Source organism: Anguilla rostrata, chromosome 8 (genome assembly GCF_018555375.3).
Source record: "Anguilla rostrata isolate EN2019 chromosome 8, ASM1855537v3, whole genome shotgun sequence".
NCBI classification, from domain to species: Eukaryota; Metazoa; Chordata; class Actinopteri; order Anguilliformes; family Anguillidae; genus Anguilla; species Anguilla rostrata.
Window position 1 is genome coordinate 14077224 of NC_057940.1, and position 26843 is coordinate 14104066.

At 39.7% G+C, this 26843-nt stretch overlaps 1 protein-coding gene and 1 long non-coding RNA gene across 14 annotated transcripts in view; both read left to right on the forward strand.

Annotated features, from left to right (window-relative positions):
* LOC135260874 (uncharacterized) overlaps window positions 1-12777 on the forward strand; it is a 151040-nt gene extending 138263 nt beyond the window's left edge. Inside the window, exon 3 of the long non-coding RNA XR_010331769.1 lies at window positions 11198-12777. This is a non-coding gene — a long non-coding RNA (uncharacterized LOC135260874). The remainder of the gene's footprint in view (window positions 1-11197) is intronic.
* Window positions 12778-23518: 10741 nt separating this feature from the next.
* Window positions 23519-26843, forward strand: part of LOC135260875 (histone-lysine N-methyltransferase 2C-like) — a 112899-nt gene continuing 109574 nt past the window's right edge. For 10 of the 13 annotated variants that reach the window (XM_064346542.1, XM_064346556.1, XM_064346545.1 and 7 more), the window contains exon 1: window positions 23520-24309. The gene's annotated coding sequence lies outside the window, so the exon portion shown is untranslated. Of the gene's footprint in view, window positions 24310-26843 lie in introns of all 13 variants that reach the window. The other 3 variants (XM_064346549.1, XM_064346555.1, XM_064346546.1) reach the window with 2 other exon arrangements.

Here is a 26843-nt window from a genome sequence, read left to right on the forward strand (position 1 = left end):
AGCACAACTTCTGCCTGACACCCCCATTTTTCAAACTCTGCCACTAATATTCTCCAAGGGCTGCTTGGTGGGCATGTCTGTACGGCAGCCAAGCCATAAAGGATATTAGTGAATATAATTGTATTACGTCTCCGCGGAGACCCGCGCTTGATTGATACATAAAACCCTGTTCGTTGATCCTTAAAGCATTCTGCTGACCTAACATCCCTCTCATTGTTAAATGATTAAGGGGAGTCGTGTAATGGGTGCACATTTTCAGCCGCTGTGATTTACTAAACATCAGAGAGTACTGTGTTCCTGCGGATCAGTAATGGGGTAATCGAAAACAATGCATCTCGTATTTTACGTCTAATGGAGCTGGATAAATAAGAGAGCATCACTTAAAGGTAGCTTAATTGGGGGAACTGGGAAGGAGGGGAGTGGTTTATTCATTGTATTTTCATTTTATTTCTCACCAGTTTGGGATGCCCAAGCATTGGTTGAGACCACTCTGCCCTCTGTCATTCCACAAGAGCACAGATTGGTATACAGGTTCTCCACACATCCACCTCTGTGTCGTCTATTGCCTGAGTAGCGTAGCCATTGCCCTGGATGCTTGCGCTTCACATTCATCTAGTATTGGCAGACCAGTGACATCTGACCTTCCTGTATATTGGCATAACATCAGCTCCAAATATGAGGGGAAAAAATGACTTAGCTGGCTAGCTAATGTAAACTGGTACGGCTATGATGCAAAAACCAATACAAAATGCTTAAATTCAAACATTTTAAGCTAAACTAAACTAATCTTTTTGTCACAAATACTGCTTCTCTCATCTTACAGTTGCTTGCAATTCCCTGTATGTCCCCACTTCGCGCTAAAGACTGAACTATGTGCTCTCAACTCAGCAGGCTGTGCGAGAGCCAATTAATGCCCTTGGAGGAGATGCATTCTTCCACACGGTCTTGGTGCCATTTCTCCTGTGGCCAAAATGCATCAGTTATTTTCAATTTCAGCAGAAAAAATAGACATTTAAAAAGTGCTGGGGAGAGAATCAGCCTTTTGAAAGAGTAGCAAGGACAGTGTCCCCGTTCTCTTTGACACCTATGGTCCCGACTAGCCGTCCCACAAAGAATTGGGGAATGTATTGCATACCAAAATATCCATCCTTTGCACAGATTGCAGGAGTTTCCACGATGATCATCACATCATTAAATATGCGGATGACACCGTCCTCCTGTCTCTCTGGCTCAAACTTAGACCATCGTCCAACTCTGCGGGAATTTGTGGAGTGATGTGACCACTACTTCTTGGAAATGAAACATCTCAAAAACTAAGGAGTTGATTGTGGACTTCTCCAAGCAGCAACCTGTTCATGGAGAGACATGCATCCATGGGCAGACTGTTAACAAAGTGGAGAAATATAAATACTTAGGTACCATTTTTTATAAGCTAAAATTTGAGGACAATGCGCAGAAAATATTGAAAAATAGTCAGCAACGCATCTACTTTCTCAGGAAACTGAAATCATTTTCCGTGAACCCATCCATCCTATCTACCTTTTACAGTTGTTTTACTGAGAGCATTATTGCATTATCATTCATCTGCTGGTTTTAGTCTCTGAGCCTCAAGAATAAAAATCATCTTCAAAGCATTGTATCCACCTGCTCTAAAAGACTCCCACTCAGGTCACTGGCTGCTTTTCAAAAATGACAGACCATGAACAAGCACACATCATCCTCAGTGACTCCTCTCATGCCCTCCACCCAGCCTTTGATCTTTTGCCCTTGGGTCGACAGTACCGCTGCCCCCGGTGCCAGACCGTCAGGCGGAGAGTAACGCTTGTGCCTGAGGCCATCAGGCTGATTAATGATCATCAATGACTCCCCCGTGAATTTTTACATGTGTCAAAATCTAAACAATGCTCATCTGTAGTCATGAAACAATATTATGTGGGGTTTGCAAGTGAAATGATAGAGAATGCATTTCAGAAATATAAATTAGTTTCTTACTAAGATTATACAGCTGTTAAAGCTTTTCTTTAATTGTTCTATGGGGAGAATTATTGATTGTGGAACTACAGAATTTGTGATGATGAAATCTGCAAGCAAAAAAAAAGAATAAGAAGGAAAATGTGAAATAATCCAAGTTTGGGGCTTTATTGTGTGGACATGTGAAGTTGTATCTGAATTCTGTGTATTTGCATGAGGTCAGAAGGTACAGAAATTAAGTTTTTAAGGGCTGAGAGTCTGTGGTCATTGAGGTTATTTCAGTAGGAAACACAGAAAAGTGCTCTCAGTGCTGTTTAAGTATGGGGCATGCCCCGCCAAGCCAAAACATGCCCCGCCAAGTATACCTGGCATCCTAGTGAGGCAAACAGCACAGAATATATTTCTTTGTTCACAGGTCAATGCACCAGAGGAGTGAGCACATTCTACTGACATGCCCTCTGTGTGGTGTGGGTGTCAGTAATATAATCTTAATCCCATCTTCTTGCTGCTAAGAAGACGTCTGTTGTCTCTGAATAATAAAATTGTGACATGTAAAAAATAATGGTGTCTCACCCTACACAAAGTCAGCACAATTCACTCATATTTTTAACATGCATAAACTATATAGTACAACAGAAACACATAATATTAAAAGAGAGATGAGGCCTTTTTTTCTCCCTTTGTGAAATTATCATACTGGCAATTGTGCCTTCGATGATTGGTCAGATTTTGAAGGGGACACACAGGAAACAGGGCTATTTATCTCATCACTGTCGCCGCTGTGATTCTCCCTTGTAGTTAAGATCCTCAGGCCGAACTAAATGATCCACTCAGGGTCCCTCAGTCATGATAATAGGGAGGAAGTTCTTTGAAGTGTGACGCACGCAAAGTACAATTACAGAAGGCAGTTAGATAAAAATGGGACAGTGGGGGAGGGTGGCATGGAGTGAAATCAAAAGCTGGGATGGAGACAGTAACTTCAAAAATATATAAACTTTTGGAACCAGCTCACTGGTGCCATTTGATGTGCAGTGAAAGGCATTCACGGCGGAAAAATAAACTCCTCATACTAGTGGAGTGAAAGCCTTTCAGCTCTGTGATATTCATCTTGTTTGATGCTTCAGAAACACTGTTAAATAAATGTTGCAATGTTGCCATCATTTGTTTGTTTGAAGATGAAGATAATCCGAAACATCTTTGTTCAAGTTTACAAAAATAAATGTCGCCAAGCAAGTTTTGTGTGTGAACTCATTAGCAGACCAAGCACTGCAGGATTGTTTTTGTTAGGATTCTTTTTTCCCTCCCCTTTCACCTCAAATAACCATGAGCGACGATAGCCTTTCATTTACGGCCGAGAATCAGCCAATTTGGTTGGCTTGTTTGGATGCCTGAACTCTTGGATCCTTTAAATTATGGAACAGTTTGAATACTTTGTGGTGCTGTAGTCAATTTGACAAATTTTGACATTCACATACCCATCCCCTATGTCCCATTTCATTCCATACATTTGATGCACAAGTCCAAAGTTCCAAAAAACCTTTTTCACATAAAGTTATGAAACTTGGTAAGTTCATTGGCAGTTAGATCAACACACCAGTCCCAAAGTCTTAGCCCAATCCACCCACATGGTAATGAGATAATATATTCAATATGAAAAATATTCAAAAATTCACTAAATATCATTGCTGCATTAGACAGTTCCATAAGTTGTTGGCATGGTCCATCATCTTAGTTAGTATATGCCTGTAAAGTATGTACATATGTATGTATATTTTTTCTGTATATGTTCCATATTCTATTTATAGATAGAATCTCTGTGTTTACCAGCTGTTACTTATGCTGTTTGGACCCCAGGAATCATTGCTTGCAGCTATATGTTTGTTTGTGATTCCATCTTTGTTTAATACAAGTCACAGTTAAAGAAATATAATGAAAAATGGACCAAATTTACATTGGTCCATATACAATATATGGCAAAATATGGTCTTATTTAGGTACCACTGACAAACAGATAATAATAAAAATCCAAGTATAAGAGATGTCTTTACTAGTATTCCACCAAGTTTGACAATATTTCATCTGCTGTACTTGTATTTCAGTTCTTAATTGGAAAGAAAATCCATCAGGGCTTTTTAAGTTCCAGAATCTTTCATGGGTCTCTTTTAATGAAAATCCTCTTAGGTTTAGTGGGAAACACCACTATCTGCCACATTTCTTAATAGACCTTGCCTTTGGTTTGCTAATAATGGACAGAAGTGACTGGTGAAAGCAAAGCAGTGTCAGAAAGTAAGGAGTAAGTAAGAAGCTAATGCTTTGTTAGTGTTCCATTTGAACTCTCAATTCATTATCTACATTCTCTAAGATAAAATGTAATTTAATTGTTGTTTTAGAAAATCTGAAAAGGAAGTCTATAACTCAACTACAAGTATAGTGTTCAGTTTGTTCTATTTTCCTGGGCAAGATGGAAATTAACACAAAGGAAGCCTGAAAGAAAAATGAATAAGTGAGAGGTAACTGATCGAGAGAAGCCAAGTAGCCTCTGAACAAATTGAAACAGGCTGCCATGATGCAAAACCATATTTCACTCTGTAATTGATGACTGTCTTGGGGACAACTTTTAATGAGTTATGTACTTACAAGGAATGCAAGGCCAAATGAAATGAGGCTGCATCTAGTGGAATAGTGAGAAGCAATATAGGCATATGTTCAGCAGATCCCAGATGGCTTCTCAAAATGATACATATTCCCAAAAATATGCATTAAATATATTAAAAATTATATATTCTGAAATTTGTGGAAATAATATGAATTATTGTTATTAATAATGATCATAATAATATACGTTTTACTTGATTGGCACCTTTGTAGACTCTCAAGGTCACTTTTAGTAAGGATTCATCTGAAAAGTTAGAACACTGGATAATACACTGGACCAACGGGAATAAATCCGTTGAAAAAATAATGATTTTAGAATTTGTTGTTAATTGTTGTGTCAGCTGTGTTCCACAGGTGTGCAATGCCTCTACCCCTCTTAAGATGCAGGCATATGGCTTTTGCATTTTAAAGGTTCCAAAGACAATATAACGTAGGCTGCATGTATCCCAAACAGTTCAGGGGGGTGGGCGTGGGGGTTTGGGTGTGGATGCGGATGAGGGGGGCGGGGGCGGACTACACTCTATCTCTCTGAGGTGAAATCTTCATCTTCAGAACATATTGCAGAGATCAGAAATCCTGGCATGGAGAGCGATAACCTTGGTTTTAATGAGTCCTCATGGGCATGATGTCTGGGGGGTTTGGGCTATTTCAGCCTTCATTCAGTACAGGCAGAGGCCAAAAAGACATTCTGCCTTCATCCTTCAGCTGAGGTGAAAAAAAATTTCAGTGCAGCCTCATGCAGGCCGGTTATCTGTAGCATAATGAGCTCCAACCACAAAAACAGCCTTTAGCATTTAAATGAACCGTATGGAACTTTAAAGACAGGACTGAAAATTGAATCTCTCATAACTATTTTTCCAAGATGGTTGGGATATATGCCTTACCATTTCTGTACTTCAACAATAATTAATTCCAAACAGACTGTAATGGAATGAAATAAATAACAGGACACAGTGAGGCATGTGTGTTATAGTTTCTAAGGTCAGAGTACATTGTTAATCCTTGGCAATTCTGGCACTGTTAAGCTTATAAAAGCCACTTGTATTAACTTTTTTTCCCATGTGAATGAAAAATCAATTTTTGAAAGCGGTAACGAAGGCATGTTCATTTGCGATAGATGCCCCACTGAGAGTGATCTGAAATAATAAAAGTCATATACGGAAGTAATGTTCAGAATTTATGAGATGATACTCCATCACAACATTCCCTGTCAAAGTATCTTTGAGAATAGGCATAAAAAATGGAGAAACCACTATAAAATCGACAAGTAATTGTTTTCCTCACCATAAACTTACGTAACTGCCATTTATCTAAATTAGATAAAATTTACATTACAACTGATGTACTGTTCACACAATTTTTGAATGCAAATTTTTATATACAATGAGAGCTTGCTATACATTGCTGAGTTTGGTTGCAAGGCAACTGAAATGACATCAAACATTGATTTCAGCCAAATGGAACAGCAAGGCCCTATCGCTAATACAGTGACGTTGTGATGTCACAAAACGTATAAGCAGTACCTTCAGATATCCTGAATTCCCCCTCATTTTAACAAGCAGTATACTAGCATCATTTGTATATTTGTCAGTGAAAGCACATTCAATATGAATTTCAGCCATAAAAGCTGGCGCTTAACTCAGAATGTAACATTTACAAACCACGGAAAATTTAATGAGTTACTTGGCCACAGTTTATTGCTTTTAATTAAAATCACTGAAATTGTTATATCTGTTATAAATATGCCATTGCTCAAGATAGCCGGTGTTGAATTTCATATTATAATAAAGAATAAGATTCATAATTATGTGTTACACAATACAATTACACAGGTGGTGCTGAATATTACAGACAGTTATGTGGCCTTATTGCTGTACTTGCTGTAATGTGAAGTAGTGTGTTGAACGATGTGTTTAATTAAATCAAGCATGCTTATATAAAACGCATCATATATATACATAAAGGCACATTATATGTCTCTTGTGTTTCAGGTAAACAATCTTAGCTCAGATGACTCAGAGGCACATTGATCTTTGATTCACAACTTGAAAACATTCTTTACTGCTACTATTTGGTAGAAGAGAATAACGTTACTACCTAATTAAAATCAGAAAGAATGTTCTGTTAATTGTTTAATCTGAGAATGAATATGCAATACTAACATAATTTTCATCCTAAATGGTTGGCACATATAGCTTGTACTGTAAGTGACTGTGTGTGTGTGTGTGTGTGTGTGTAATGATTGAGAACATAAAAACTGGGAGTGCAATGTATCACAGCAGCAGACTGGAGAACAGAACACAGGCCCTTTCAGATTTGCCACTGAAGAGCCCGATCTGTCACATTCATGGTGGGAAAATGTACATTTCAGAGAAGCACCCTTCAGCATTTCCGGTATCAGCCAGGATTAAGCCTCTCTTGAAACACAATGTATTCCATGCTGGGCAACGCTCAGCATGAAGTCAGCAAGCCAAGCGAGCCTTAATAGGGCTTCCCTATGGAGACCACCAGAAATATCCATGGAAACTGGCAGCGGAACTGACCGGGGTGCCCTCTCTTGAGGGAGCTGGGAGACCAAGGTCCCAGAACATAGAAAAGAACACAGTAATTGCAGGATAAAACCTGAAACACCTCTCGGTTTAATGTGGAGGTAAAAGCTGTAATTTCCAAGGTAACCGAACAATTGCTAGAATCAACTGACTGTGTCTATGTTCCATATTTTAAAAGAGAGTTACTAAATGAAGCCAGTTACTAAATGCACTCCTGTCGGGCCCATTCCAGCCTTACCCTTCAGATCCAGTTCTGATACCATACATCACAAATATGACAAATATAATCTCTCACATTAAAGCAGGGTCATCTCAGAAAAAGATAGAAGCCTTAAATGAGAACAGCAATAGTCATCCACAGGCCATTTTATGAACCAGATAATAACATCTCAGCTCCTGGACCGTTACACTTCTTATGGTTTCCTGGAAGAGCTTTAATCTAGCTTTCCCATATTATGTGATCATGCCATTTCACTGAAGTCAGCATTTTACTTTTTACTTTGTTACCTCCCTGAGAGTAAGAGTCTTGTTCAGTCTGCATGTATTGTCAGATACCACACTCCATGCCACTGGCAGCAAAGATAGACACATTTTTCTGCTGCACACAAGGCCTACATACTCCTTTTAGCCCTCTGCCTGTTTAAAATGTAAATATACATAATACAAATATGGCAGCAGTGTAGCATAATGGCCAGATAACTGGTTTCAACTCTCGAGTGGGACACTACCATTGACATTTATTGAGTTCAACCTATACAGCTTACATTCTTTTTACATACAGTCCGTTTATACAGCTGGAGGTTTTAATTTAAGCAACTCAAGTTCCTTGTCCCAGAGTAAATCAGCAAGGCCTTGCTGGGATTCAAACCCATCATTGTGTCATACCCTCAGTTTTCTCGCATTGGCGAACCCATTCTAGTTCTTTAATTCACCCTCTATGGTAGGTGTGGAAAGTGTGAAAGCTCCCAGATTGAACCATTTTGCCTGAAAAAGGAGCATTGAACTAGGTAGCATTCCTCTATTGAGATACAGAAGAACCTTTTGAAACGCTTTTTTCTGAGAGTGCACTACACTGCCACCTATGTTCTTTGAGTCAGTAGAATAGAGTATAAGCATCCTTTCTTAAGGTACAGACAGGCTGTGAGCAAGACTGTGCTGAATGCTCTGTTCCCTATATTAAAATATATCTGAGTTCAGGCTTTTGAACTCAGGGATCAGTAAGGGATCTGTAATTCATGAAATGAATGTCTGAGAGGGACAGAGCTATGTGATTAGAGACATTCTGTTCAGGAGTATAAAAAAGCTTTTAAGCTCTAGCCAGTATGTGGTGAAACTGAATCACTGACTCATATATGGGAGGCTAATTATCTAATTATCCACCTGGAACAGCCTGGAGCCTATTCAGGTGGAATAAAAATGTATTCAAGAACTGCTGAGTGTACCAGGCTTGAATAATCTTGAGCTGAAGATTTTTATTCTGAGTAGTTCTTGATTGAACATTACCTAAATGAACTATCTGTGCGCATGGGAGCGTACACACGCATGCATATGAACACAGATAAACCAAGATAACATATTACATTACATTACAGGTATTTAGCAGACTCTCTTATCCAGAGCGACTTACATTGTATCCAATTATACAGCTGGATATATACTGGAGCAATGCAGGTTAAGTACCTTGCTCAAGGGTACAACGGCAGTGTCCTACCGGGGAATCGAACCTACAACCTTTAGGTTACAAGACCAACTCCTTAGCCATTATACTATACTGCCGTCATATGCACACACTTGTATACACAAAAAATATGCACGCCAATATACGTAAGAATAGACACCTATTCATATACAAGTGCACAAGCACATGCAATGTTACACAAGACATTTTTCAAAAACTTTGGTAATAACTTTTCTGTTATTACCCATTGCTTGAATGCCTAGCTGGCAAACAAAAATTCAAAGACTCCATTATACTTTGCAGCGTGTTCTAAAGATAACCAGCTCTCTCGTCACATATCACACAAGAACATTACAGTCCGCATTGCAACAAATTAAAATATTCATTAAAAACTGTGGCTAAAATCAAATTTTTACAGCAAATCTCCAAGCCAGGGAATGCATTTCTGCTTTCACGATAAGTTATTAGATCTATTTTTATAAGTTTTACCCCAAGCCTCCGTGAATATTATTTATCACATTATTCATTTCCTTTACAGACATCAATTTCCAGCGCCGCTTGCAATGTTTGCATCATTTTTACATACTGTGTTATTCTCTACAGCAGGATAGGAACTGAAACGGAAGCATATTAAATTGTTTTCTCTTGGGTTTTGTCCCACCATGGAATCAAACCTTCTACCCAAGCCCTTCTACAGCACACCCTGTAATTGAGTGTGTTTGTCACATGCATTAATGTCCTAGTTAGATGATAATTCCCTCTCTGGGATGATATCATCCTTGCTTATTAAGCCTGCTGTGGAAGACTTGGTTTGCAATCTGTGGAGGGGCAGAGAAGCCCCAGGCAAACAGGATTAATCTGGGGATCCACGCAAAGGACACATGGATAAAATTAAACTCTGTAACAACAGGGGGGGAAAAATAGCACTTCCAGTCCTTAATCAGTCAAATTTTCCTCTTGATCTGAGCAGTGTTTTTTTTTTTGTAGTCATTGATGGCTGGTTATTGTTGGTTCTCATTGTTATTGCAGGGGAAATTCACTATCACAGTGTTCAGATAAATATCAATCACTTGAGGAACAGTATACAGTGATTCTATTTGCATTTGAAATGCTCACTATTGGGCATAAACCAAATTTGTTTGAGAGATTATGAAATTAATTAATGTGTTAAAATCTATATATATACTGTATATGACAAACATGTTTCTCACATGCTATTTCACAATGTCAATTCATGTTTAAAACATTGTTGGTTGAGTAAAATATGTTGTCATGGTTTTACAGCAGGCAACTTTTTTTGACAGCTGTCAGGTCTTGTCATATAATTGGTTCGTTGTCTTGCCAGTCCATGGCAGTTGGTTTTGACACAGTATCTCACTGCTGGTGGGAGACGCTCTCATGGAGACTATTCAGGATGGCATTGCTCCAGGTGCTACTTGAGGCTAAATCGGATGAGGCACACACTTCACGCTGTTTCAGAAACAGATGGTGTGAGCAACCAGAAACACAACAATGGAGAGGCCTGTCGCGGCGTAGAAATTTTCAGCCATCTGACCTGCGGTTAAGAATTTCACTGAGGATTCCTGGTTGATATCAAAATAGATTTGAGGAACGGTTCCTGCACAAACCTTTTAGAGGAACAGTTCCTGCACAAATCCCAGTTGTGGCATGCTCATTGTGCTCTGGAGCATGACACTTTATCAGTAATGCTTTGCCATTCGTTTCCATTCAGAAGCAAACTATAAGCATTGCGCTTTGTTACACATTTTACTGTTTAGCTGATTGCCATTGTCAAACCATTATCTTCCCACCTGTCATTAATTTTGTAAATAAGGCTCTGTAGAGCTGGGAGTATCTGTAATAGAACAGAAGATAACAATGCTGAATTGTTTGGTTTGGTCTTATCTTTTTATTTCACATATTCAGTTCAGTACTATATGCATATGAGTTGGAGTAGATTGTTACACGGCAGTATCTTATTTTTGTTGCCTGTGACCGGAATCTTTCTTCTTACTGTTCAGTTGATATTTTTTCTGCAATTATTAATACAATTTTATATATTAATTATAATATATCGGCGCAGCAGTGCGGCATAATAGTTGTGCAACTGGGCTCAAAATTCAAAGATTATAGGTTTGATTTCCAGCAGAGTCACTGCTTTTATACCCTGGAGTGAGGTAATTAACTCGAATTGCTTCAGTAAAATATCCAGGAATGTGAGTTATGTAAGTTGCAGTGGGTAAAAATGTGCTAAATTCCTAAAATGCTAAATATACTAACAGAGGCTTGAAGCCCAAAATAAGCGATGTATTCTTCACCGATGGCATCTTTTTTCCCCTTTAAGATCGATCTTGGAGTGACAGATGCCAGTATCATTTGAATGGACACGATGCCAAAATGAAGAAACACTGCACCTGTCCTTTGTCTGTGACCTAGAGCCGTGTCACTTTGAACACTTGAAGGTTGCCATCAGCTTGGGTCAAGCGCTGATCACACTCCACAAATAGCAAAGAAGCAGCACAGCAGTGTCCTTTGCGTGCAGAGCAGAAGAACTTCACCATAATGGAACCCGGGTTCCAAAACACTTCTTATAGTGCATCATTCATTTCTCAGACTGTGGAGATGTTTGCACAGTTCTTCAGACTTTTAGTTTTTATTATATGTGCACATTTTTTATTCCTGTGCAGTCATCCTCATCAATATTTCTCTCTGGATTTGGAATGAAAAATATTCTCATGTGCCATCTCTGTTCATCCTTGTAGTTACATTTTATCATTTTAAGCGTATTTTCTCATGCTCAGTGTAACGTTGAATTTGCCAGGTTTTAACTGTTGCTTATCTGTGTGTGTGTGTGTGTGTGTTCTCCTCTCCCTTTATGGTGATAATCATCATCTATCTCTCACACACACACACACACACACACACACACACACGCTGACATGACTGAGGCGAACCTGCATACTCACGCCCGCTCTCCACTTAACCATAATTGACCTCTGAATATCCAATCAATCACAAGTGGAATTCCACACCCAAATACTCTACATAGCCAACACACACATACACACACAAGCCCACATGCAAAACTCTGTGACACACACATGCACAGACACACACATGCATACCCACACCCTCGCACACAGACACACACAGAGCCGTCTCCACCCTAATCCATACAGTAAATGGATTGTAAATGGAATCTCCTTCATCTCAGAGCCATGCTACGGTGTCTCCTTACATTGTGGTAGGTCCCATTACCCATAATCCCCTTGGGCTTCAGCACAGTCCAATAATGGCTAGATTAGCAAACACTATGTTTTTTGCCCACCTTTTATTATTTTTTAAAATATTCCTTGCAGATGATTCCCACTTGGCAGAACTCTCCATTTCCTGCCTGCCTCTAGGTTGATGACAAACCATATCAAAGAGCAGCCGGCTTAGTGAGCCACAAAGCGATTGGACGGATCGCCAGCTGGCATTAGGGCAAGCCGCCTGACATTCAATAGATGGATTTAGCTTCCTTTGTGTCCCTCCCTCCCTTTTGTCTGTTTGGTGTCACCATTTCAATACAATAAAGTGCGGAGTGGCTTTCATCATAACAAGGTATTGATCCCCTTCTTCCCCGCTCACCCACTTGCCATTTTGAGAATTGTTAGGGTAATTGCTGTCGTACAAAAGTTACTGAAGTGATAAAAAGGCTTTTGGGACAGGTTGTCCTTTGATATGGATGATAGACCTGTGCTTTATAGTTGTTGGTGCGCTGTAAAATACAGTACCTCAGAGATCTTTACAGGAAAACAAAAATTGGTAGTGTTGGTGTTGGGTAGAACAGGTGAGCCTTCTCTGTGTGCTGTCAAATTTCAAGTCTCTGTTGAATGCCCCCACCCCTCCTGCACCTCCCCCCTCTCCCCCCTCCCCAAAGTCACCTTTCCCAAGCGCCTTCCACGCAGCTCCAGTCTGCTTCCCTCTTGGATCGGGTTCCTCGGGGCGGCCTTTGGGTTCTAATTAGGGCACAAAGCCCACGTCTCCCCCGGCTCTGCATCGCTGATCTGGGTTCAGTGGTGCCTGTGGGCCCGCGGTACTAACAGGCAGATCATTACAGAGAAGCCTGGGAAAAGCCGGTTCTCTGGGGACTGATGTTGGGTGTGGAGTTTGCCAGGCTTGTGACAGACTGAATAAGAATAACTGCCGTACTGTTCACAATGTGTCTCCGATAGTATTTTCCAATGTCAGAGGCATGCCTGACTTCCCTACTGGTGTGCAGTATGTGTGAGTGTATTTGTATGTGTCCAACCAACAATACCATCTATGTATATCTCTATATATTCACATAGAAAACCGTACATGGTTTTACATTTAGGTCAGAAACCTGGCCTTCACTGGTCTTCCAGTTTATGCTACGGTCCCTAGCCCGGTCATCTGGATAACCAGCATAATCACCGTCAGAGAGGATGTGCTGGTGAACAGAAATACGGAGCAAGGAATGAGGGGTGAACCTGCCTTGCCCTGCCTAGCTCTAACTCCACTAACACTGACCACCAAGCAAACACCAAGCTACCATTTCATACCTCACAAGTAATCACCTTCAACCGTTCAGACCCTCTAGGGAAGAGGATGCTGGGATTCAAAAAATTAAAGACCAATTTTCATTAATGAAGAGGCAGGTCGCATACTGGTCTAGTTAAGCATTTAATGCTGCTCTCCCTTGGTAGAGTACAGTTTAATTTTTTTTATCTTAAACACACAGTTCTTTGATTAGTAGGTTGAGTCCATAACCAACTCACTTTGAGTTCTGTGTTATTTATTGATAAATCAGAACAGGGAAGATTTTCCCTTCAAAAGAACAGCATCTTTGATCTACTGTATATACAATTCTCTTTGTTTTTTAACATGAAAAATGTAAATATTTCCATTCATTCCAGAGATTTTCCCATTATATCAAGTCACCAGACATTTAACAGAGAAAAAGTTTTCTGTGGATGCCTGTGTTTTGTTTTATTTTTATCTTTCTGCTGAGGCTTTATTGATTGTCTGGGGCTGCCTGTAACCCAAATAGCCTCCCATGGGGTGGTAAAGTTGATTCTATTCTTCTGTTCTTTAAAAAATATACTTTAAATGCACATTATATCTGTTGAATTCAATATTCAAGCAGTATTTTCTTTCCTAGGGGTACAAGTTTTAATCAAGTGCATAGTTCAAATAAACATGAGTTCATTTAAGGCAGTTCCAAACACTTAAAAATGCTATTTTCAAAAAAGATTATTCCGAAAGGCTCTTGAGCCAAATTGAATCTTCGCCAGGAGGTTCCAGTCAGGGTACATAAATAAAAGAGACAGTATCAAAGCATCAAAAAGTATCGTCAGTATCAAAAGAAAAAAAAAAAGGTCAGTTGCTATTTGAACTTCCTGTCTATGACATTGCATCACATTCTTTTTAGTGTCTTTTGAAATGCAGAATGGAAGGTATTTAATTAGCCCAACTGAGGGTAGATTTGCTATGTAAATTTCTCACAAAATATTCATTAGTGTTTTGTTTGCTCCTATTTACATTATACATATTAATATCAAATTGCCTTTAGGTGTTTTAAGAAATACTGTATGCAGTAATATGTTTCATACATCCATCTCCCGTACATATTCAGTCCTGTAGGGGGCAGTTGTGAGCTAGAAATAAACCAGTGTCTGTTAAGGAAGCCAGTCCATTTCAGCGCAAGCATAAACACACAGGCTCATACAACCACTCCCTAGATGCTGCAAGGGGTCACAGAGTATATTCCATTGGTCAAAACTTCAACATTTAGCTCAAATTACTATTGTTTGAAGTGTTTATCAGTTGCTGTTGATAGACAATTAGATGGATGGATAGCCTGGAAATGTATTGTTATGGTTCTCTAGAGACGGAGAACTTGCCCTTTCCGTCTCCCTGATGCTGAGACTGGACCTCAGTGTAACAGACTCAGTGACCTCTGTGAAGGGCGCACTTTGAAAACTGCACAGCGAAACGGTGTGTACCACAGGGACAGGTACCTTATAAGAGGAAGATATTGTTAGGACATCGGCGGTTCGCTGAATTCACTCTGAACATTTACTAAACAGAGTGATACTGCCCCCTAGTGCATCTAATATGAAACACACATCGATTATGCTCCTGATGGGAGAAGGTGCAGGATACCTGAAGTCAGCACTGTTCATTTTGATGGGAAAATGTTGCCTTGACTTGCTGAGTGAAAAATGAATCATCAGCCTTTCATTTAAGCATTGTTATCTTGCGCCTCAAGCAAATAAACAGCTTGTTTTCCGACATTTACTATATTTCCACTGTCTGTTGTATTTTTTCACACTGTCCTCCCTGTCCACAGCAAAATGCAATTTTTATCATCGAAACTCTCCTGGAATTTGCCATGTATATATTTTTATTTTTGTTCATTTATTCGTTTTTTTGTTTTTTGCTGTCGTATAATTTAACATCATATGCATGTGTTAGACTAAATGTTCTGGATATATGTTCCATTACTCTTCTGTTCATTTAATCTATGTTCAGGTATATTCTATTCTATAAAAAAAATGCAGTGGGGAATAATTCTGTAATGATATGTTTGTTGGGTAAATATTTGAAATATTAAACTAGAACAGAGAGCTATAATTACGTCCCAGGATCAGTTACTGAGGGTGTCATCTGTTTAGCCGCTCTCCCACTTTCAAAATGAGTTTCCCGGACACCAAAAGCCATTTCAGGACTGCAGGCAAGAGTAACTTCTAAACCACTCCTTTGGTATCATGTAAACAAATGTAATTAGGACAATGGGATTACAGCAGTGAAATGTATATCACTGACCCCCTCTACTGGTGTGGATCAGTAAGACACATTATCCTAGTATCTCTTTGACTTAATTACCCAGAATGTGTCATGTGTCCTCACCCGTCCCAGAATGCCTATTGTGGCATTGTCACGATGATGAGTTTAACTTGATTATCAGCCGCTTGATTATCAGCTGATTTTTGACCAAAGAAAAGGTAATTGTTACTGTCTATTACAGTGACAACTAACTCAAGATGTAAATCTTGTAGAAACTGAACTTCATACTGTGAATTATTACATAATCCTCACAAGGAAAGCACAGGATAAATTGAGGAAAATATTGTGAAAATATATTGTAAATGTTCAATGTTTATGTCATACTACCTTTTAATTAAGCACCAATGGCCTACTATATACACATGGTACATAAAATGTATGCTATGTAATTACATAAATACCAGACAGATACTTTATGGTAAAAAGATCAATTGAAATATGCCATGTTTCACTGGATCTGAGATACCCTCGGGATTGTTTTAGCTCCCTGTTTAAGGTTAATCAGAAACTCACTGGGTTAAAGTATCGTTCAGTCAGAATGAGATTCGTGCTTGTAACAAAATAGCCAGCTAAGCATCTGACAGAGCTATTATCAATCAGTCCTAAGGTATATTACCAACTCGTACCTGTACAGCATGTATACATTCACCTCAGTGACATTACATTCAGACCAGCAATTCCTAATCCATGTGAAAAAAGACATATTAAAGCACACCTGTGTCCTTCAATTGATATACAACAATACAATTTCCTTTCTGAGCTGCTGTGGCTTCATATTCTATACCAAGAGCATTGACTTTACACCACGGTTATAAATGGGCTGGGAGACTCACTGTAATGGCAGCTCAGTGTCAAGCATATAGTATATTAGCAAGCGAATATAAATGCCCTGTTGTGCTATCCAACAGTTTATTGTGTTTATACTCCAGCATTACCAGGGCAATGTATTTGATTAGTAAGAATTAGTTTCCTCATGACTCTATCATTCTGCAACCACCAGGGGGCAATCTGTTCTAACTTGTACATTTTGGAGCAATGCTGTAGGGAGTTGGACCTGCCTGCCTTTTTAAAATTTTCATAAATACATTATTTTCCCCTTACACTCAAATTGTTGACCTCTAAAATTATAGAGTATAGCATCTGAGATAATTATTTCACTTTAATGCACACAGGGCAATTACATTGCCCACGGTCTTTTTGACACAACTAGAAGTTGGTCTCTGTTAATCACTGTGTGGAATTAAAATTGGCCAACCCTTTTTTCTCACAAATTTACTTGTTTCAAAAGATGTCCTTTTTTTTGTTCTTTCCATTCACGATCACGATCGGGTCATATGCCAAAATTGTGGCGTGCTTGCAAAATGAGGCCTAGGGCAATTTCTCCCCCTTAGCAATTGATCCGGTTGACCCAGCTCTAATTCCATCCCCAGACACTACATGAAAACAAAATTAGAAACTGATCCAGTATCTGAGCCTGAGGGTAAAATCTATCCATACCCACTGCGTACAGTAAGCGGGGGCAAGCCGTGTCTTAGGAAGAGTCAGCGAAATTACGTCAGGGAATCAGAACGATTGAATTACACCCAACCTTTCGATGCACAGCTCATGTTGAATTCAGATTAAAAAAATATTTACATTTAAGGTTCAACACCAAAAGAAGGAAAGCAAAAGTACGGTTAAAAATGTTCCAGAAATACTTGTTTCATTTTGTTTTGTGTAGACAGTGAGAATGGCAACTAAATCTTTTAATGTTGTTTTTCCATTTCCTTCTCCTTTGAGACTATAAAAGTAGGCAAACTCAAAGAACATATTTATCAAAAACAAAAAAAAAAAAACATTTGCAAATTGCCTTCGAAATTAGGACAACTTTTATTCTGGGGACAAATGTCGGTGGTCTCTGAAGTACCGTACTGAAATTCTGTACTGTGATGGAAAAGACTGCAGTTCCCGTGGTTCAGTCCCGTGAATAATCCCCTCAAACCTGCGTGTGTGGTGGTGTGGGGTAGTGGTTAGGAACCTGGGCTCGTTCCCAGAAGATGGCTGCAGGTGTCATTTCTGCACATGGCTCCCTCGAGTACCGACACTTCTTGGCCTGACTGTTGCTTAAAAAAGATCATTTGTTTTAAAAACTGTACTTTGATACAGAACGCCTGCCCAGTGGCTGGGTCATTCATTCTCAGGCGGACGAGGCTGGAATAAAGTGGGCCCGTGGCGGGGGGGCGGGGGGGGGACAGGTCTCCAGAGATCGTCTGGGGAAAAATTATTCCAGACTGGCCTTCAGCCCTCCCTCAGGATGAGGAGAAATGCCGTACAGGAGGATATTTTCAGTACGCATTTTTTTTTTTCTGTTACTGTTCCACCATTTAAAACTCTAAATGCAGATATTATACAGCTTTTCATGCTTCTCTCTTCTGTCTGGAAACTTGACACTTGCATCTTTATTTTAATTGCTGCTACTGGACCACAAGTCTATTTTTATAGTCCAATTGTTAGTTTTTATAACATTCTGGAGTGACTTTTTAAAACTTGTATTGAGTTTTAGTCCCTAAAGTTACTGTGACATTTCCTTCTCAAAATGTGTTTTGTGTAGTCAGATAAAGAGGGAAGTTGGTGTTGATGAAATTGGATGCATTATTGAATACTGATGGTGAATTTTAATGTGGCTCACTGAAGGGAGTATCTTATAAGTAATGCCCTTGTTTGCAGTGCCCAACACTGCAAAAAATTACTTCTGTGATTCAGGAAAAACAATATAAGAAGGCTTATACTCATGTAGCATATATAAAGTCCAGTGATACTCTTTGTGTGTGTGTGTGCATGCATATATATGTGTGCATGTGTTTGTGTTTCAGTGTTTTCATTTATTTTCTTTTTATTTGCCAAGGTCTCCACTTAAAAGGTTAGGACTCTCCTTTTCAACATGCACCACTATCAGGTAAGTCATATCAGGCCCCTACCGAGACAAATTGAAAGTTACTAGACTCTCTGAGAAAGTGTATTCAGTGCTGTGGTAAATTAAATATCAACCTTCCGTGCGAAGTTCAGATTTCAAGAGAGATGAAAGTGTGTTTGCTTGAACTGTACTAAGAGATACATTCAAACATTTCAGCCACAGTCATGTGACACATAACAATAAATAAAATGGTACATTTCATTGACGCAGCGCAACAGTAATGATGCTGTTAGGAAAGCCTGCCAATTTATCATGAACCTGGGCACGATGGCTTTGCTGAAATATTTGCTAAATGAATTATTCATCCGCAAATCTGCAATTACAAAAGAGCAAAAGACGAAGCTATTTTCAGTTCCCCAAAAATAATAGATGACTTAATTGCTCTGGAGTTTACGTGGGCGGTGTTAGTCTTTTGAAAGATGGCCGTTAGAACAGCAGAATTATCACTCGTCCTCGCAGGGTGGAACACGTGGAGTCGATCCTCGGGTTCGGCGCGGTGGAGAGACGACGCGCGAAAGTTTGCCAGCTGGCAGACAGCAGTGCAGCAGGAATCTTTAACGTTGTTTAAACAATCGCAGCGAGCCTTTTGTACCGTAATTATCTTTGACTTCTGACACTCACTGGCTGCGTCTGCAGTAATGTCCCCCGACAAACTCCACAACAACCCCCAACCATTGGGACTGTTGAAGGGAGATGGCTGCTACCTCTACGCCAAAATCCACATTAACCTTCCATCATTGGGACTAATGAAAGGAAATGGCTGGTACCTTTACTAATGGAAACCCAGTGAGCTCCCAATAAAAGCAGCTGATGGTTTCCCTGAAGTCGTCACATTGTTGTACCTTTTCTGCTTCTTTTAACTCTTCAGCATGAACAATGTCATTGATTGCCATATTACAGTATCCGTTATACACATCTAAGAGACAGCATTAGTTCACACTCTCCCAGGATTTTGTGTCTGATTTGCCCAAAGGTTATTTTTCTTAGTTCATTGTCCATTATCCAGTGGATTAAATTTGCGGTTTATGTCCATCCTTGCCATCTAATATGGTGTCAGCAGTAGGAAATTAGCCATCCTCTGGTGGTTATAATGAGAATAGATGTCATTGAATTAGAGAGACTCTTAATGTTTTATAACATTTCCAATGGACGAGTGACCATCGTAGATGGTAGGACAATTCAATTGAGCCGATTGTCCTTAACATTAAGGTGGTAATGAAAGATGTAAGGAAGGATGAATAAATAGTAACCTGACACGTTAACACCATCTTAACAAAAGGCAATGACTAAGAATATCATATATAGTCATTTACAGTTATATTTGCTTGCTGAAAGTGTAGTGTAAAATCAAATGAAGGGGATTTGTGGATGTCTGGGTGGCTCATCCTGCTAAGGCACAGTTCTAGGCTGGTATTAAATCCGGACTGTGCCTGGGCCGACTGTGGCCAACAGCCCCGCAGGGTAACACACGACTGGTGCCAGCCGAGTGGGGGCCAGCCAGGTGGGGGGTCCACATGGAGGAAAGCCTTTTTTTTAAAAAAAAACATACTGTAATGGAACGGCACAATACAGAGATCTCAAGTGTTGAAAACTCCAGAGCCGGAGACATTTCAAGTTGTTGGAACCGGTCAGAATCTTGACCAACTGCCAAATGGGGGGGGGGGGGGAGTAGACAAATTAAAATGTTCTGCTGCCCTCCCCCCCTTTCTGGTGCCCCCCAGGACAGTAAGTTAAAATGAACACTGAAGCATGAGCATGCCTGGGTGTTATGCATTTGGAGAAAAGGGGGAACCCTAAAAAAAGGAAAATAATGTGGAGCTTCTACACCAAAAGTAGTTCATTTGTGTTTTATCTTTTGGTCTGTTTCCATGGTTTTTAATGGACTGGGCTGAGGAAGCTTGCAGTGGGTTTTTCCACATTGACTGATTGAAGTGTTAATACTTTTGACACAAGTTATTCAAAGCTACAGTGTTTCACCTACATATACTAGTCAAGTGCGCCAAAGACACCTGATTTAGAAAAAAAAAATTCTAACAGTAAGGCAAGATTGCTTTCACATGAAGATATCACAAACATCTTATTTGGCCAGAGATTCATCAAATGCTAATTTACTTGAGTATTAAGTGGAAACAGCTGTTTAACTTCATCAGAACAACATAGAACCGATTTATAAAGATAAAGAACTAGGCACAGATTCTGCTGGGTCTTGTTCAGAATGGTATGAGATCTCTCAAATTCAAAATGAATAATGAAATGTGTTTAACTGTTAGTAATGCCATTCACTATGAGGGCAGATGAGGCACTATATTCATAAGTTGGAGCGTTACCTTGGCTGTGTCATTGGCTAACTGTAAATGGGTGTCAGAACTGCTCTTACCCAATAAGGGCGGGTTACAGGCACTGTGCTGTGAAAAAGTATTTGCCTCCGTTTTTCCTCTATTATTGCATATTTGTCACACTGAATGGTTTCAGATCTTTTGACAAAACGTAATATTAGACAAAGAGAACCTGAGTAAACACAAGACATATGGTGCTCAATAAATATTTTTATTTAAAAAATAAAATTATGATTTAAAAAATGTGTTTTGTGCTTACTCAGTATGCCGTTGTCTAATATTACATTTTGTCAAAAGATCTGAAATTATTCAATGTGACAAATGAATGGTTTCAGGAAGGGGGCAAATACGGTACTTTTTCACAGCACTGTACGGTAGCTCAGCCCAATGACATGTTAGGTGCCCACAGCCAAAAAGTTGGTAGTAGAGAGAACAATATTTTTTAAATGTACATTTTAGGCATTTAGCAGATTGTATTATCCAGTGATTACACTGCTAACATTCTTTATGTTATTTTATTCCATATAATCCATTTATATAGCTGGATTTGTGCTGAAACAAATCGGGTTGAGCACATTGTTCAAGGGTACAACAGCAGAGCTCACCTCGGAAGCAAACCGACAACCTTCCAGTTACAAACCCAGTTCCCCAACCATTATGCTACATTTCTGCCAAATTGGTGTTATATCTGTAGTACTTTGTGAATTGTAGTCACTGGTTCACAGCCAATGCTCTGCGTGTGACTGCAGGTGTGTTTGTTAAAAAATGAATGCTTTAATTTTGAAATACAAACTGCATTTGCATTTGCGTTACGTGGCCCACGGGGGCCCATTTCAACATTTTATCATGAGGCCCCCTCCTCTCCTTTCGCTGCCCCACCAGCCACTTGCCTATGACAGGTTAAAAAAAAAAAGCAGTTAATTTTCTTGGCAACATTGTAATTTAGGTCCTGTGCAGAAATCACCAGCGGACAAAAAAGCGAGCTGGCAAAGACATCAAGCACCCCGGTTTCCAAGCCGAGTTCGAACGGCCCGCGCTGCTTGCGTTGCGAGCTGCTGCGTACATGAGTTGTTGCCTAGCGACTGTAGGCCTGCTGACAGCTTTTTGTGGCTGGGTTGAGGGTCTATCGTGCACCGAATATAGGCTACATGTAGCTGCGAATGGCAAACGCATGGCTTTTTCTATAGCGTCCTTTAAAAAACTTTCAATTTAACTATTGACAGTTTTCCAGAATTCTCATGGGGGTGGAACAACCGTGGGTTTCATGTCCAGTGAAGTGCCAAAGGAATGAGTTCTTAGACAGAGTTATCAGTTTTAAAGAGTGTTTGACAGATGCATAATTCCAGCTTTGGGTTGTCCCTCATGTTGCATATGGTCCACAGAGTGCTACAACCTGCAGTGGAGAGGTGGGGGAATGATAGCAACAGCACTGACCTCAGACTTCTACCAGCCAGTTCTTTCCAACCGTTGACTGTGCTAAATTCTTTTTCTTCTTCTAGGCAAAAATCCAAAGTGCAGATGCTAAGACCACACAAGTGAACACCCTCCTCATCCTCTTCTTATTCTGTTCAGCATCCTCCCCTACTTCTCTGATGGCATAAGAATCTATAGCCACCTTCAGGGAAGAAATATAATTGTGTGTGCTCTTTATATGTGCTTTGTTATGCTTATACTCCACCAATCAACCCCCCCCCCCCCCCTTCCATTTGGTTTTAGAACCATTTGGCATGTTGTATCAAATAATTGTATGGCTTCTCTTCCAGGAGAACGCTCTAAATGGTAATGAGTCATGGTGGGTATGGTTTCAGTCCTGTATACCTGTGCAGAGGTGTCTTGTGTCTCAGTAATGCCATCTCTGCTATATCTTCACAATGCACATGCCCTTTGTTATGACACATCAGATCACAACAGTCTCCTGTCCATCCTAGCAGGATTATCTCAAATGGCTCTTGGGTAGTTCTTATCAAGTTACCTGGAAAGAGTCCATCTCACCTTCTCACTGCCTCTCAAAAAGAGCTGTTTCAGTTGCAAAAAGAACTGCCTGGAGTTCCTGCCTTAAACACAGGCCACAGAAACTCTGTTAGCCAGCAACTATTTCACAACAATTTCAGCGGCCTTCACCTGCAAGGATGCTGCTGATAAACTCATCCGCAGCATCCCAGAGTATTCCTCTAAAAACTGTGCCTCTTCTTGTCTCATATTCCAGTTCCATATAACGTACGTTATATTATACAAATACTACTGTTTCGTGTTAATAGTATGACTTCTGTCATTTTTCTAGATGCATCATTTCATGTGTGTAAAACTTTTGTCGTTCCTACCGAGCGCGCGATGTGTGTGAAACACTGTGCGGGGAGAGAGTTCGCTCCATTGAACCCTTGTCGGGTTTTTACTGTCTCCTTTTGGCTGATGATTGAAAAAAGTCTCCTTACCTGGTGCTCCAATGTATCCCTACGCAGGGTCAGCGAGTCTTTTTATAAAATGTATTTACTGTCCAGAATTCTGAACGAACAAGTTCGCTCCTGTTGTGTAAAACTTTATTTTTCATCTATATCGCACCATTTATTACTGTAAAACATCAGGGCAACATTTTTAGTTTCGCGTGATGTATAATACGGGACTATTTATATGAGAGCCGCTGACAGGCAGTTCTTCGGTCGCTCTCAAATATGGCCACCATGATGGAGTGAATGCAATAACTTTAATTTTCAGATTTTTAAGGGGAGAAACTCACCCCTTTCGCATTGTAAAAACAATATTCAATCGGAAATATACTTCAAATATATTTTCATTCGTTGGAAAGCCTTGGATAAATCATCGGTTGGATCCCTGCTCATTTAAATTGTATGGGAGCTAGAAAGAAAATAGAATTGTGATCTATTTCGTAAGCGTTCTTTTTCTCTCTTTGAATGTTTTTTAACCTCATTGCGTTTTTGGAAGGTTTGCAACAGCAGGCGAATGTGGATTTCTTTCGTTTTTTTCTGCGAAGAATAAAAGATGATCGCTACCAGTGGGATGCAACATCTTTTTGTATTTTGCGGTGTGTGATCTGTTGTTTAAAGGGAGAGAAGCTGTGTTCACTGTTGGATCGTTTACCTTCCACCATTCATAACTGGATTAACTGATTTCGGAATATACTTCTTTCGAAACGAATAAACTACATTGGCAATTTTCACAATATTTTTTGAACTGGCGAGTGGTCTACCCCCCATACCCAAGAAGACCCTCCACAATACTAAACAAAGTATTACATTTCACATATGACATTACTGGTCATGAAGGAAATAATTCCAAACTTCTAGGGTTAAAAAGGTAAGTTTTTCAGCTTTTTACATCAGTATAGTTATTTATTTATTTTTTTATATCTCTTTAGCGTTTTAGTGCTGGTGGTGACCGTTTCCGTACGGAGATCCGACGTCAGCGAACAGTTTCGATTTGTTCTATTGCCTGATGTTTTTGTGTAACGTTGTATAGCTCGTTGCTTGCTGGGTTACGTTGTATCAATAAAGGGTTCTAAATTCTGCTTTTAAAATACGCATGCCGGTCATTCTTCTGTTACATTTTATATTTGATGCAGTCTTTGTGTTATATAAGCATGGTTTCGAAATTCATATAACATAGTTTTGATTAGCCCATATATCGGGTATAATACTTCACACTAATAATGTGCATTAAGTTACACAACATTTCAGGATAAAATGTTTTGTCTATGAGTGGCTTTGTCAGATACTATGGGATTAATTTTGGTACCTTTTTCCAATAACTGGAAGACAGGCCAAAAGAGGTCACTTGCCTTTGTTTTTCTAAAAAGAATGCTGATTGGGCTATTGTATAGAAAATGATAGCCTCCTTGATGTTCACAGTGTGTTCAAGCAAGGTATGGTATGGCCAAAGTAAAGCCTTTATTTAGGCTATTTAAAAGGGGTTGTTCAAAGTTTGTAAATGAATAATCACAATCAATAGATATCAGGCCCGTCTTTCAATGTAGGGTACCAATCAGACAATGAAAGGTAAAGCTAGACATATTGTATCTTCTCTGAGCCGTAAAAAAACACCAGACAACAGAGGTCCGTTAGGCTATAAATTATTTCAAGTGATGTAGCAGGGCACACGGACGTTTCATGAATACACCCCTTTACCGGAATTACCGAACGGAGACCACGTCTATATGCACACACACGAAGCACTTTTCCCAATCCTCAGATGAAACGTTTTACCCAACCCAAAGGGGGGGGGGGTTGTTGGTAGCAGCTTCTACGTGGTTTGCAGGCTCTACATTTGTCCCGTCGTATCAAAAAATGCCATCGATTTCAAGGTTTCGTTTTACCCAGATACTGCGTGGCATGATAGCTCAACCAATCTAGTCTTCATGGCTATGACTTTGAAGGAAGAGGAACCGTTTCCCCTCACTAGATCATGACTAAGAGGATCCCTTAAAAAGTAATGGTAATACCTTGTTTTACCACTAGGCACTGTAAAGGGGGTCCACGAAAGTAGCGGCCCCCATAGTGCCTGCTGTTTTCCTTCACATTGAGAGTAACATGCATTTCTTATGTTTCTTGTGTTAATCCAGGTCGGTATTTTTTTAGATGTAAGAAGCATTTAAGGGCGTCTGAAATTTATTTCTTTCATTTCTGTGCTGGCAACAGGTGAGGCGCAAGTATGGATGGAAACCAAGGATCTTGGATTTTAAACCTAGCATTAGCTATATCGTAACTTGCATTGCACGCGATTTTAATTGTAACCGATGCGAAATGAGTTAAAAGGGAGGGGGGGGGACTGTTTACTAAACTGCAGTCTAAAATGTTATGTGAATCCTCAAAGGCAGCATTGCTTTACCACAATAGTGCAAAAAAAGAGGAAACAACACTTGTTATTTCATCAACCATTGCAAAACAACAAACAACGACAACAAAAACAAAGCAAGCAAACAAATAAACAAAGGCCAATACATTGGCTGAGCGGGGGAACATTTGCTCTTAATTGATTCAGTTAATCGACTAAGTGAATTCTGGTCTTTTATAAAAGTAGCTACTAATGACTGATCCTTATCAAAACTACCGTGCACGTTGGTGGCAAGAATGACTGAAATAAACTGGTTCCGGACAGTCGTCAGATTCTCTACCTCCCTTATTTTCAGCGTTGACTGGAGCTGTTTGTTTAGTAGGCTGTGTGTTTTTTTTTTTGTTGCCGTCCACTTGCTGTAGATCCCGGGGTTTTCACCGGTCACATTCACGTTGCTTCTTCTGAGTCTTTGCTCTGTTGTGGACAGTATGAAAACTGTGGATGTGCCCAAGGCAGAGAAATAAATGCATAAGCTGAATGAAAACGAATGGCATCAATCAGCCTAGCGCCCCATAGCCGGGATGTGTAACACTCTAAACGTAAATATTTTCATTTTTGTTGCAACATATTTATTTAGCCCGTTTGATTCTTGTGACCGCAGTTGTAGGTGCACGGAGTGCCGGCAATGCTCGTTTGTTGATAAATGTTGTTAAAGAGCCACCGACCTGGATTAAAATATGTGTGATTTAAACCATGAGATCTGTCTTGCTGCACATTTATGTTGGTTTTTAAGGAGGCCTTTATCAGGGGGCCTAATTTGAAAACTACAAAAACTTGGCGGGTTTGTAGTGGGCGATGACCACATCTTAAGAGGCCAAATATGCACAATTTATAGGCATTGGCTTGAATTTTATGAGACCTGTCTTTAAGATCTGCAGCTTATTAATCTTCCAAAGGGAATGTGGTGATACTATACCGTGGCGCATAGTCTACTGTCAGTTTTATTCAGTAGTACTGCCCAGAATATGTCAGTAGTAGACTACATTCACTCGTTCAATTCT